General features: G+C 33.3%; 1 long non-coding RNA gene across 1 annotated transcript; it reads right to left on the bottom strand.

Moving 5' to 3' along the window:
- Nucleotides 1-6411: 6411 nt before the first annotated feature.
- LOC145269728 (uncharacterized) lies at nucleotides 6412-13851 on the bottom strand. The gene is made up of 2 exons (XR_013865210.1): nucleotides 13571-13851; nucleotides 6412-7723 (listed from the first exon to the last, which is right to left on the bottom strand). It is a non-coding gene; the product is annotated as an uncharacterized LOC145269728 (long non-coding RNA).
- Between the last annotated feature and the right edge of the window lie 353 nt (nucleotides 13852-14204).

The following is a 14204-nucleotide window of genomic DNA, read 5'->3' as shown; positions in this document are numbered from 1 at the left end:
CACACCACGTCAACACGAACAGAAATTTTCCTTCCAAACAAACAATTCACTTCATTGTTCAAGCAACTTGTTGCCCATGTCAGCACAAAAAAAAACAAATGTCAGCGTAAAAAAAGAGTAAACGCCTTTTCCATGCATAAGTAAATAGTTTTTTTATGAACACACTCCATTTTGGAAACAACCACACCAACAGCAAAAAAATAGGATGAAAAGTCAATTGCCCAAAAGATTGCTTATTTAAATATATATATATATATATATATATATATATATATATATATACACACACACTGCATATTTTTTTCCTGGAAGGGGAGTATTGTGCAAGTCTGTTCTAGTCTTACAAAACACGTGTTCACATCTCAAGCCACTTTTCTTGTCATACACATACTCTCACACGTTCACGTACATACACTCACATTCATGTGCATACACACATACACGCTAACATACACACGTGCGCATATGTACGCACACATGGGCAACGTCACTTCCCTTTAAAGGAAATCCACACATGCGCAAAAGACACCAGAAACAACTACAAAAGCAAGAGACCTAAGCTTTTTCCTCCCTTTTCAATCTGGCTCTTGACCGAAGTGATCGAATCACCGAACACTCCCTGCAGGGCGCGCGCATTTCACGCCCCCTGTTGTTATGCGTCAACAGACAGTATGTACACCTTACACGCTTTCTATCTCCATGGCCAGGATTGACTTTCTCACTCCCTCTCTCTACAACAATAGACTTTCCTTCTCACCAGTTAACAGTGAGAGACGCAAGCCAAAGTAAACACGTTGTACCCTTTTCTTTCATTTATTTCTTCATGAAATAAATTCTAGTTCGCTTATTTCAATAAATGCGTTTACCTATTTTGTACGACTGGGGGATATATATATAATATATAACCACCAGTCCACTACAAATTTGTGACACCTGAACATGATGTGAACACGCATTTCCTTCTATACCACTAGTCCAACAACAGACTTCCCCCTTTCACCAGTGAGAGATGCGCGCCAAACAGGATTGACTTTCTCACTCTCTCTCTCTACAACAATAGACTTTCCTTCTCACCAGCTAACAGTGAGAGACACACGCCAAACTAAACACGTGCTGTACCTTTTCTTTCATTTGTTTCTTCACAAAATAAATTTTAGTTCGTTTATTTCAATAAATGCGTTGTTCATTTCTTTCTCAATTTAATTCATTTTTCCTATTTTGTACGACTGGGATATATATATATATACCAATCTGTTACAATAATTTTAAGTCGATAAAACCTTTACCTCTACGTATCATTTCACTTCATAAAATTATTATAAAAACAACTGATTTCCTTCATTTAATCAATTCAAAAAAAATATCTAAATAAACATATTTAGAAAAAAATAAAACTTTGCTAAAAATTGGCCTAAGAATTTCGAAATTTTCAAAAAATAATTACCTCCCCTGTCACGATACAAATTCTGTTTATTTCTTAGCAAAACCTTTCAAAAAATTCTTTCATTTTTAATTAATTACCTATCTCATGGGTTTTCGTAATTTTTGGATATGTTCACTACTGCAACATGACGATTAAGTAGATAATATTGGTTTTACTTTAAATTCAATATTTCAATTTTCTAATTTCGTTCTAATCGGAAATGTGTTGCCAAGAAGCACAATTATTCTTATGTATAAACCTGCGTTTGTTCGTATGTTTTGTCATTTTTGCTGTCCGTGTGCCTCACTTGGATATATGGCAACAAAGTTATCAACTTTCTGTTTCGACTTTCCGATACACCCTAATACCAAGCATTCCAAGATCAATGCAACAAAAGATTACGAAACATAATTAATATTAAAAGAAACAACACATGTTGCGTGTTATAGAGTGATCATTATATAGTGTTAGCCTAACAACCTCTAACGTCCTAATTAATTTTATTATAATAGAAGAAATTTGTGAAACGATGAATCATTAAGGCATAAAAAAAACCTAAGACAAACAAAATATAAAATTTGTACAAAGTAGATATATTTCTCCAACAATAGATGCAAAAAAAAAAAAAAAATCAGTCCATCTTGCATTAAAATTTGTATTTTTCTTTGTGATTCTATAGCTTCACAAAGATGTTTGTCTTTGCAGATGAACTTGTAAAAGTCATTGCATCACATATGAAAGTTCATTTTGATCAAAAGTTTAGCTTTGACAAGGTCTGTTTCTACTGTCGATCCAAAAACACACTCATAATAATGAACATTCTTTCAATTCCGGGACAAATAACACAAGATGTAATAAGCCCATACTTATTGCAAGGCTGTCAGCAACTTCCGAGAAAAAAGTAAATTCGAAATATATATATATATATATATATATATATATATATATATATATATATATATATTGCATTTTCTCCAACAATAGACACAAAAACTCAGACCATCTTGCATTTAAATTTGTATTTTTCTTTGTGGTTTTGCCACTTGAAAAAGATCTTTGTCTTTGCAAATTAACTTGTAGAAATCATTGCATCACATATGAAAGTTAATTTTCATCAAAAGTTCAGTTTTGACAAGGTCGAAGTTTACTACGTTTCTACTGTCGATCCAAAGCACTCTCATAATAATGAACACTTTTTTACAGTTTGCGTTTGACACTAGAATTGACAAGACATATCACACAAGACATAACAGTTGTGTATCGTAAATTTCAGGAATGCCCTAACCATTCTGAGATGGTTGGCACTGGGACAGAAAGGACATATGCATTCTGACATCAAACAAGACACAGTACCACATTGATGTAGGGGGCAACTATCTAATATGCAGAGATACTATGCAGAGACGTGTTTACTTCTTGAACTTCTGCATGTCAGTACAGTCAGGAAAGCAGAGATCCAGAAGGGAATTCCAGTCTATCAGTCTTAGGGAAAAACTATTAGAGTAGGTTTTCTGGCATCTGTACTGTGTAGGGGTGGGATTTTGCTGCTTGTTTGGGGTATTTTTATGTCAAGGAGTACAATAGCCTGTACACTGTCAGAGCACCTACCATTAAAATACTTGTAAAATAGGCAGAGGGATGCAACATTTCGTCGATGGGACAGAGATTGTAGCCTAGCTGACAGTGTGGGATAGACAAGAAGGAAGAGGTCTGTGCTTATTCCAGAGCAGTCATTAACTACTGAAACAAAAGTTACCCAGCCCGGAACACAGAACATCAGATGTCAATTCCGAGAGTGTCCCTGCCATTCTTGGACGGTTGGCAATCTTATATTGCAAGCATAATTTATCTTGAAGCAAACATGTCACAAAGGCTGTAACCCTTACTGGTGTCATTATTTTTTTTTTTTTTATGCGTTGCATAAAGCATGAGAAACTGCCGATCAGAAGTGTCGCAGATTCTGCACAGAGAACCATGTTCGACCACTGGTTTCTCGTAACATATATGGGGGCTTGCCATGAGATCAGGAGCCTGTCATGTAATTGCGGTTACCCTTCTCATTTTGATACCCAAGTGATTTGTATTAATGATTATTAATTATTAATGATTAAGGTAAAATGACGGATAGTTTTGTGAGGAATCCATACAAAAATGGGATGCCTAAGGAAAACGAGTTGATAGAAATATGGAAGAAATTGCAGCTAGAAGTTGGGGAAGCCTTAACTTAGGGAGGACAGGGTGTTTTGTAATTATTATTTCATTTAACAATCTAATAAATATCATAAAAATAAAATAAAACTTGAAAATACTATTAAAAAAATAGTGCGGTAACATAGATGCACAAGCACCGAGAAAAACTCGTTGATAAGAATAATCACTGGATAATGTGTTTGCGGAGGAAATGCTGGGAGAATTACCAACCGAAGTGACAGCCATGAAAGCTTTCTATCTCTATCAATCATGTTTGATGAATTTAACTTTAAACTAATTGTGACACACCCAAACTTCGAGCAGGTAGAGACTGAGTTTAATACAAGAGAAATACAAGAAGTACAATCTTAATTCCAAAGGAGTAAATAACTCATTCATAAACATGCACAAACATACTTTACCATTATGTAGCTTTTAATAATAAAAAGATTGTGATCCAAGGAGGTCACTAAATTTTACAACTTTTTATATACTGTCTAGATTATATGTCCGATTTGCAAAAACTTTTGATAGAGGCAACATATTTTCACGAGATCATTATCATTTTGAAGCTCAACCCTTTGAACGATAAATATAAAAAAATTGGCCAAAAACATTAATTCCTTTACCCTCAACTGAGCACTTTTCTACAGGGAGGGGCTCACTTTTTTTCATCACCGTCTTTTTTTCGAAAGTCATCACCGCTTTTTGATTGTCTAGCCTTAATTTAAACCTACGCCACTTCTGGTTTGGGATGGGTGCAACAGCTAACATGTCACATTTTGTTTTCATTTTCTTTTTTTCCTTTGTGGTACAGGTTCGAGCCTGCCTACTACCACTGTTTTTTTGCGCTCACAATCTTCCTTTTTTTTTTTTTTGCTCAACACCCTTACACTTTCTTTTTCCGCCTTCGCATCACGGGTTTGAGCCTACCTGCTATAACTTTTTTTTTTTGCTCAACACACACCTACAAACACCCTGGCAACACCCCGCATCCAGGCTAGTTATATATAAGTTAAGAGTTTTATATTGAGCTGCATGTGAATTTAAAATATATATATATATTGTTTCATTTCAATTAAAATCCAAAAAATTAAAAAAATGTCTTGCATGCAAATTAAAAAAAAATTGTTACAATTAAAATTCAAAAGGGTAAAAATTTAATATTATCCTGCCTGTTTGTTCAAAGAAAATATTTTTGTTTCAATTATAATTCAAAGGGTAAAAATTTAATATTGTCCTGTATGCCTGTTCAAAAACATAAAAACATTATTGATCGATTACTTTGTCTGTTTGGGTTCCTTCACTGTAAAGTCAAGATGATAAGCTATCTTCTTGAAAGACTCTTCTTTGGATAAACACTTGAGGAATTTTTATTGCTCTATTATCTCTTTACAATGTGTTTTTATGTGCTTTCTCATACCAGAGCTTTTCCACAAACTTGACAACTTGTGCTACTATGAAGTGGACCTGAGCCACTAAGTGCTGTGACGGAGAGGGGTGGCAATAGACAAAGGAATAGGAGGTGTCTTACAATAAACAAAGGAAGAAGTGAACAATGAATCTGTAGGCATTTTTAGATCGAGCCTTTTTGATTTGACAATGACAATAGAAACCCACAAAATAGATAAAACAGGGAAGGGCAGCTTCCAGTGGCCAGAGTGGGGGGACTACAGATACCAACACAGTTGACAAATAGATGCCGTTTGCGGCAGATGGGAGCTGATAGCGACAACAATTGGACAGTTTTTAGAGTTGACTGCAAAACAGAAATAGAGATAATTGCGACTCACAGACGAACGTAACATTGACAGAACGTGGTGAAAACAGACACACTCACAAGTCCAACCGTCAAAAATATGTGAAACATTGGTGTCTGTGTTTTTCCTGTTTGCTTTACTTTATTTTTTTACTTTGTGGACCCGCGTGTGTTCCCATTGACAGTCACTAGCGAGAAAATGACGATCCGGCTATAAGAAATTGACAGAAAATCCACGACACACGACGTTGGAGGTTGGTGGTCTGTCTGGGGCCAAACACGTCTGGGCACACCTCCGACGACCTAGTAACAAAGATGGTGGCAAAGAATCGGTGCAGTTCCGATATTGAGTCGTTTCAGATTCCGTAGATTTTTATTGTTCCTTGATGTCATCACAATTTGAACTTACATTCGAGAACTTTTTAAAGAATTGTTCCCTTCATCGCTGCTATGTGTATTTCGTGCTAGTTTGGTTTTCCAAGAATTATTTCCAAGTATTTCTTAAGATTTTTTTTTTCATTAGGCCAGTTGCTCCTATTACAACTGATATAATGTTGGTCTCTTTACGGGACCATATCTTTTTTAAATCATTATTTAAGTCCTGATATTTAGTTATTTTTTTGCATTCAGCTTTATTAAGGCCATAGCCATTTGAAACAATGACATTAATAATGAATGCAGTTCTTTCAGGCTTGTTCCATATTACAATGTCTGGTTTGATGGCCCTGTGTGTGTGCTCACATGTTTCATTAATTTTTCCCTACATCCTGCATCTTTTTTTTCAGGATACATATTCTCGGCCAATTGTTTGTTCTTGGCATACCGAATTGAATTGGTTTTGTCTATGCTAAGGTTCTTGCTCTTTAGCTCTTTGATGCCAGTCTCCCTATCAAGCTGTATGCTTTTTTTTTTTGATCTTCATCCCAGCTCCGAAGAAAAATTTGGCACGTTTTTCCGTGCCAAACTTCATTGAAAAATATCTTGGAAGATTCTGCTTCGGATCAAGACTCCATGAATTTTTATTATTCCTTTATCTCTCTTTTTTTTTTTGTTTCATTTTACTTCATTCGAAGTTCTCAGAAATCAAGGGGCCCACAACCTGGGGCTAACACTTAAAATCTATATGAGATACATACATATTCAAATGTTTCATTTAAGTTCTTTATCTCTCAAACACTGAGTTAGTAAAGAAATTGAGAACATAATTTTCCTCTCCCCAATTAACCATTTTCATACGTTCTAGTATATCTTTCATTTTGGTTTCTTGATCTTACTGGATTCCAGGACAAGAATTTATCTAGTCTGGTGGATTATCCAGCTTCATGCAGTTACTTGAGGTAACATCACTTGGAGAAGGTGCACCATTCCTTGTAAAAGCTAATGTGTGTTAGCCATAGTGAGGAGATCTTATTTGGGCAGCGAATACTATGTGATTTGTAATATTTGGTCAGAGTTTACTTCTATGGAAAAAGTATCCTCATGCCAGGTTGTTCTGACAAACCCCTGTACAGAGAGACCTTAGACACTCAAGAATAGTGTCTAGTAGGCATTCAAGTTCTCTCCCTTTATCTCTCTAGTGTGTGTCCTCACATGTTTTATTAGGCCAGACCTTGAGGCAAATTGTTTTTCGCAAACTTGACAACTAAAATGTTTCTCTTCCGTGTGTGTCAGCACATGCCTTTTTAAACTGGTATCATCAGATAATGCTTTCCCACATACTTTGCAAATCGATTTCTCACCAGTGTGTGATTTGACGTGCCGTTTTAACAGAGAACCGTGGTGGAATCGTTCGCCACATACTAAACAGCAAAAGGGCTTTTCACCGGTATGTTTCCTCATATGAACTTGTAAGTTACCTTTATAGAAAACTGCTTTGCCACAAATCTCACAACGGTAAGGTTTCTCTCCACTGTGTTGTATCATATGAGTTTTCCTATGAGCATCCGTAGTGAACTGCTTTCTACACACTTGACAAGTCGGCCGATCCTCTTCAGTGTGTGTTCTAACATGCCCTTTTAATTGAGAACGTTTTGCAAATTCCAGCCCACATATACTACAAGAATAATCTTTTACTTCCGTAGTCTTTTCAGCGTGTAATAGCATATGTGTTCTCATATCAGCATGATCTGAAAATGTTGACGCACATATTTTACAAGCAAAAGGTTTCTCTCCAGTGTGTGTTCGGACATGCATTTTTAATTGATGTTTATATGGAAATGTTAATCCACACTTTATACAAGAATAACGGTTTTCTTCAAAATTTGTTTCCATGTTTCTTATTAAGGACTTCTTTTAAATATCATCTAACTGTCTTAATTATGGTTTAATGAATTTTGAATTCTTACTGTAATCTGTGAATGAAAAAGAAATACTAAATTACAATCAAAATATCTGCATTAAAATCAATTCATTTTACATTAAAAATTAACAAGAATTAAGATTTCATATGTAATGGCATACACGAAATCCTAAATATTTTTCACTAAAATCAACATATTTCATATTAAAACATCATTATAAATTAAAAAAATTCATATGTAATGATTATTCAAAATAAAGACACTAACTTTATCCCCTCAGGTCACTATCTGACATTACAACCATCATTATGTTTGTGTATATATATGTGTGTGTATGCATATATGTGTGTGTATGTATGTGTATGTATATGGATGTGTTTGTATATGGGTATGTATGTATATATGTATATATATATATGCATATATATTTCTGAACTATTAAAATAGGCTGTCTCGTATATGATAGTTGTAGCAATATATATTACAAGAATGTATGGGTGTTTGAATGTATTTGTATGTATGTTATATATATATGTAATGATTATTCAAAATAAAGACACTAACTTTATCCCCTAAGGTCACTATCTGGCATTACAACCATTATATCTGCATTAAAATCAATTCATTTTACATTAAAAATTAATTATTAACAGATTTCATCTCACATCAAAACATCATTATTAATTAGGCACATTTTATTTTGAAAATCATTTTGAAACATTTAATGAATGGATAATGAAAAAATAATTTCACAAAATAGACCTGCTTGTTTAGTTTAATTTAATTTCCTTAGGGATATCTAAAGTCTTATGCTACACGTATAAACCAGACACACTAGACTACTTGCAAGATAATATACTTCGTATATACAATTCACATATACAATATCATTCAAACACGGTAGTGTTTGAATGATATTGTTAAGTGGCAGTTTTAGTCATTTAGAACTGCTTTAAAGCATCACTGCGCACTCATTTTTCAACCAAATTTCCAACAATTATTACAGTTTATATATCACCTTCTCGGCTATATAGTGAAAAAATGTTCAATTTTCGTTCAGTAAAACAAAAGTTATGATGAATTTACTGGTGCTCAAAATCATAAAAAAACGTAAGGAGCTGAGCAAAGTTTTTTTTATTACTGGTTTCCATAGCAACCATGTTGCTTCAGCGATTAGTGTTGCTCCTAATTTACTGCTGTGGCAGTAAGAGAAGTAACGAGTAAAACAGACAAAATAAAATAATGAAAGGGAGATAATTGGGGGGGTTATTGACGCAGACAAGTGCCGTACATTGTTATTACATATGTGTATGTTATGTTTATGGGAGCAAAAAAAAAATAATGAAATTAAAAAAGAACAAGTGAATTTACTGAAAAAAATCATGGATTACAATAGAAAAATGCGTGCATAAAAAGTAATATACTTAAGCTTAAAGATGGAAAAATAAAGGACTAGTTGTTAAAACTGGAAAAGAAAAGGACAAGATATTCTAGTAAAAAATATAATAAATTAATAACTTAAAATATTGCAGCATTAAATTTTTTAAAATTCAATTTAACATTATATAATCAATTCTTAATGCTGCAATATTTTCAGTTATAAACTTATATTTTTTCTAGAATATCTTGTCCTTTTCTTTTCCAGTTCAAACAACCAGCACTTTACTTTTCCATGTTTAAGTTTAACCATATTACTTTTCATGCTCGCATTTTTCTTTGTAATCCATGATTTTTCTTAACATAATTTATATCAAGCATCCTTTGATTAACGTTTCTGGCAATTTTGAATTTGTTTCCATTTTAACTGTAATCTATCCATGAAAAAGAAACATCGAATAATTTATATTATTACAATTTTAATCAATTATAAATGCTATATAACGTTTCTGTTATTTGTTATCTTTTATTTTTTTTTATATAGGGGTCACCACTTATCAAGGCCTGGAGGCCACTCAAGTATAAGGGTTATTAAGTGTACAGTAATCAATGGGATAATAACGTAGTAATCGTTAGTAATGGAAATTTGGTAGATTGGATTACTTAAGGGGGGGCGATTCATCAAGAATTTGTTTATGTTGGACTTGAAGACAACCAAGTTGTAGTCAGCTGGGAACCGAGCAAAAAGAAGAGAGTTCTACAGGAGTGCAGTTCTAAGAAAGAAACTTTGTTCATGGAATCTACGTTTTGACATAGGCACAGTCAAAGAGTGGGGAAAATTTTTGACAGTGGTTTCAGCTAGACAGGTATTTTTCGTGAAAGATTGACGAAGAGGGATTGGAGCTCAGACGAGCACTTGCCATGGAAACAACGACAAAACAAAGACAGACTTACAACATCCCTTCTGTTGGAAAGAGGTTGCAGGAAAAAGAAAAGGGCATCCCCACTAAGCTACAATTTTGTAGTTTGTCAAGGCAGGATAAGCTGCTTCTTAGCAGATGTGGCAACAATACTCCATCCTTGGACGGACTTGGCTTTTACATAGGAAGAGAATTGCATCAGGAGTGAGATATCTACTCAAGAATAACGTTTTTATCTTGTGAGAATAGCTTTTTCTGCAATATTTGTTTCCAGGTTTTACAATTATCCTTAACAGAGATTATATTAATCAACGTTTTAATCAAATTTCTGACAAGTTTTATTTAATTGGAATTCATCATCAAGATGAGTATTATTTATTGATTTATTCATTCTAAGAATTAAGATGAGTATTATTTATTAATTTATTCATTCTAAGAAAGATAAGGATTATTATCCTTATCTTTCTTAGAGGTTGTTTCACAACGTTTCGGCCAACTATTCCTTTGGCCTTCGTCAGGTGGTAACTGCAACAGGCTAGGAACTCCAAATCTCCTAACTGCATCCTCAGCAATTACTGCCTTCCATAGTTGTTGTCATCTTACCATGTTTAAGCCAAGTAAGCCTCTGCCGGGCTTTGGGTAGGATTGAAACCGCTATCTTTAGACAATTCTCACCTCGAACTGTATAGATTCAACATCTCTATCCAAAACATGGTGAGATGACAAAAGTATGGATGGCAGTAATTGCTGAGAATGCAGTTAGGAAATTCAGAGTTCCTAGCCCGTCACGGTTACCACCTGATGAAGGCCAGAGGAATAGTTGGCTGAAACATTGTGAAACAACAATTAAGAAAGATGAGGATAATAGTCCGCAATAAATAAAGTTTGAATTTGTTTCCACTTTCTATCTAAATTAGTACTACTTGAAAATAGCACTTTACCTATTACAAAAACATATTATTGTTCAGCATGTTTGCATGTATTTTTTAATTTAAGGTAAACTTTGGCATACTGATCTCATTCATATTTACTATAAATGTTATTTATGAATGAAAAAAAAGCAAAATACAATCATAATAGCTGCATTCTAATCAATTTATTTTAAAATTAAAAAAAAATAATTATAAATTCAAAGATTTCATATGCAATGATTATTATATATCTATACATTAAATAAAGTACACCTAAGATTTATAAAAGTGAGGAATTAATATTATAGTATATCATACTAGCTGGGGTACCTGGCGTTGCCCGGTTGTTTGGAAGCGTGTGTAGGATGGTGGGGGGGGGGTAAGTAAAGAAAAAGCGAAGTAGTAACCCTGTTTAAATAAGAAAAAAAAAAACGATGGTAAACTTCTGTACAAAATTGGCGAAACCAAAATCCCCCCTCCCAAAAAAAAAACAGCGAACAAACGTAAAACTTCTTTAAAAAGAAATCGGAAAAACAAAAAGGAAAAACCAGTGAGAAAAACGGAAACAAAAAAACAACAGCTAAAAGCGAAAAAAAGAAATGGCATAAATAATCCTTCGATTCAGTTCAATCCATTCCAGGTTTTTTAAGCAACTATAAAGTAATGTAAACCAAAACCGGTGTTCGTAACTGTCCCTTGTGACTGATTCGGCAACAGTGTAAAGTGGTCGTGGGGGAAGGAGGAATTTATTAGAGAGAAAAGATTTTACTACATCCATTGATGTTAACCGATTTTGGCAGTGAACTCTCACCAGAAAAAATATAGGAATCTACGATTATCGAGGAAGTAACACACCTAAGATATCGTGCTGCAGTTTGTGCACATTACATTTGCATGAAATGTCTTGATTTTCAATCCTATTAAGGTCAAAATTGTTGTCATCTGCTACTAGTCTCTCGCTCCTAGACAAGGTTCAAAAGAGAGTCGCCAATCTGATAGGTCCTGAACTGTCATCTAAACTTCAACCTCTGCCCCATTGACGAAATGTTGCATCCCTCTGCCTGTTCTACAAGTACTTTAATAGAGAATGCTCTGAAGAACTGCAAGCACTTGTGCCCCCTCAACGTAAATACCCCCGACAAACCCGACAAGAAACTGAATCCCACCCCTTCACAGTAGAGATCCCTAGATGTAAGAGAGCCTTCTACTCCAGTAGTTTCTTCCCCAGAACCACTAGACTTTGGAATTCCATTCTGGGTCCCTGCTTCCCCAACTGTACTGACATGCAGAAGTTCAAGTGTAATGTGAACTGACATCTTGCTGCCCAACTCCCTACACAGTACCCCAGATGCTTATGTCTCTGATAGTAGCCCCCTACAACAAAGTGGCAATATGCCTTGTTTGGGGTGAAAATGTAATAAAAACAAACAAAAATAAAACGTTAAATAAAGATTGTAAAAAATTGAGGAATTAATATTACATTAATTATATTAATATTATAATATTAATATTATAATATTAATATTATAATATTAATATTATAATATTAATTATATTAATATTATAATATTAATTATATTAATATTATAATATTAATATTAATATTATATTGTATTATAAATAAGTTTAGTTATTGTTGTGGCTAAACCAGGCCGTTTGACTTGCTCTGGCAATTTTCATGCTGTTGTTACTAGACCTGGTTGGGGGGGGGTCGCTACAAGTGTATTTCTTTTTTGCAACTCTGACATTTGCCAGCTCACCTTAGAGTGTCGCCCTTCGACCCACTTTTTTCCAACATTAATTGATATTTTTTTTATAATCTTCAAAAATACAGAAATGGAGGTATAATAATGTTTTAATTCCTCTATAAATTTTAAAATAAAATTGACTTTCTGTCATTTTGGACTTCAATAAAACTCATGCATGACAAAATTTCATTTGTGTTGATTGTACGAAGCTGAAACTTTTACTAAATCTTCACTTTGAGAAGTTAATTAAGCTATTTTTTTCTTTTTTATAAAAGATTTTTTTAAAATTTAATTCAATATCTTAAGACTTTACTGAAATAGCTTCAGAAACTAATATTTATCTTTCAAATGATTTTTACAATGAATTTAACTTCAAAATTTAGCTCAAATTTCCAGTTTCTGTCGCTGGCGTGAAAATATTTTTCATTATAACTTTTTTTTTTTTTTTTTTTTTCACGAGTAAAAATATTGTTATTACGTTTAGAAATTAACTTTAGGCTTTACTCTTTCAAACACAATCAAAATGTAATCGGAAACCTATAAAAAATGCAGTTAAGTTGTAAAAATCACAAAAAATCGTAAATTTTGATTTTTCTTAGAACTAAAATAAAAAAAAAAAAATACTTGATCAATTTACGTAATTTTTAGAATATGACATCTTTGTTCTGTGATGAGTACGTACATCATACAGAATTTTTTTGTATTTTCTTTATTTTTAGTTGCAGACCAATCTGTATATGCACCATAAAAAGATATCGTAAAACTTGAAAAATGAAAATACTATTTTAAAAAATAGCGCGGTACAATAAATGCATAAGCACCAAAACTATAATAATTATATTTGGATAAATTATTTATAATTTATATAAAATAAAAAAAAACTAGAATACAAATGAGACGCAATGTTGCCCCCCCCCCAAAAAAAAATCAAGTAATACTCACATTTTAAAAACTGCTTTCGAATGCTTTATTAAAGCTAGAAACGATGCGATTGCAAATTAAAACACGACGACATTAACGAAATAGGAAGTGCAAGTGCACATTCAAGATGGCGACCAGGAAAGCAGATTCGCAGAAAATTAAAGTTTTTTTTCCTTTTTCTTTTTTTTTTTCGCGAGACAATTATAACAAACTAACAATATTTGATAAATGTGTAGTTTAGCGGTGTAAATCATTTGACAGAAAAAAATTGTAAAAACTATTTATTTCTATATAAAACACATTACTAGACCCTCCAAATGCTGAAATAAAACCAGAAAAAGATTCATTTTTATTATTTTTTTCATAATTTTTTATTGGACTAAATTCATTACATTCGAGGCCGCCGTATTGCTTTTAAAATTTGGACTTTTTAAGGTTTGACAAATTGGCCTTTTTAAGGCTAGAGTTGGCTTTTAAGGCCAGATTTGGCCTTTTTATGATCTTCCTTCATTACAAAATAAAAAAAAAGGACCAAGTAAGATTAGATACCCTATATCAGAAGATGAAGATTGGCACACATTTCAAGTGACATCGGTTGTTCGACCTTAACATCTTGCAATAATGGCAACACCCCTCTAGAACCTGAATAAAAACG

This window comes from Euprymna scolopes, chromosome 45, assembly GCF_053919585.1.
Source record: "Euprymna scolopes isolate OS-2025 chromosome 45, ASM5391958v1, whole genome shotgun sequence".
NCBI lineage: Eukaryota > Metazoa > Mollusca > Cephalopoda > Sepiida > Sepiolidae > Euprymna > Euprymna scolopes.
This window is presented reverse-complemented; position numbering and strand designations above follow the sequence as displayed.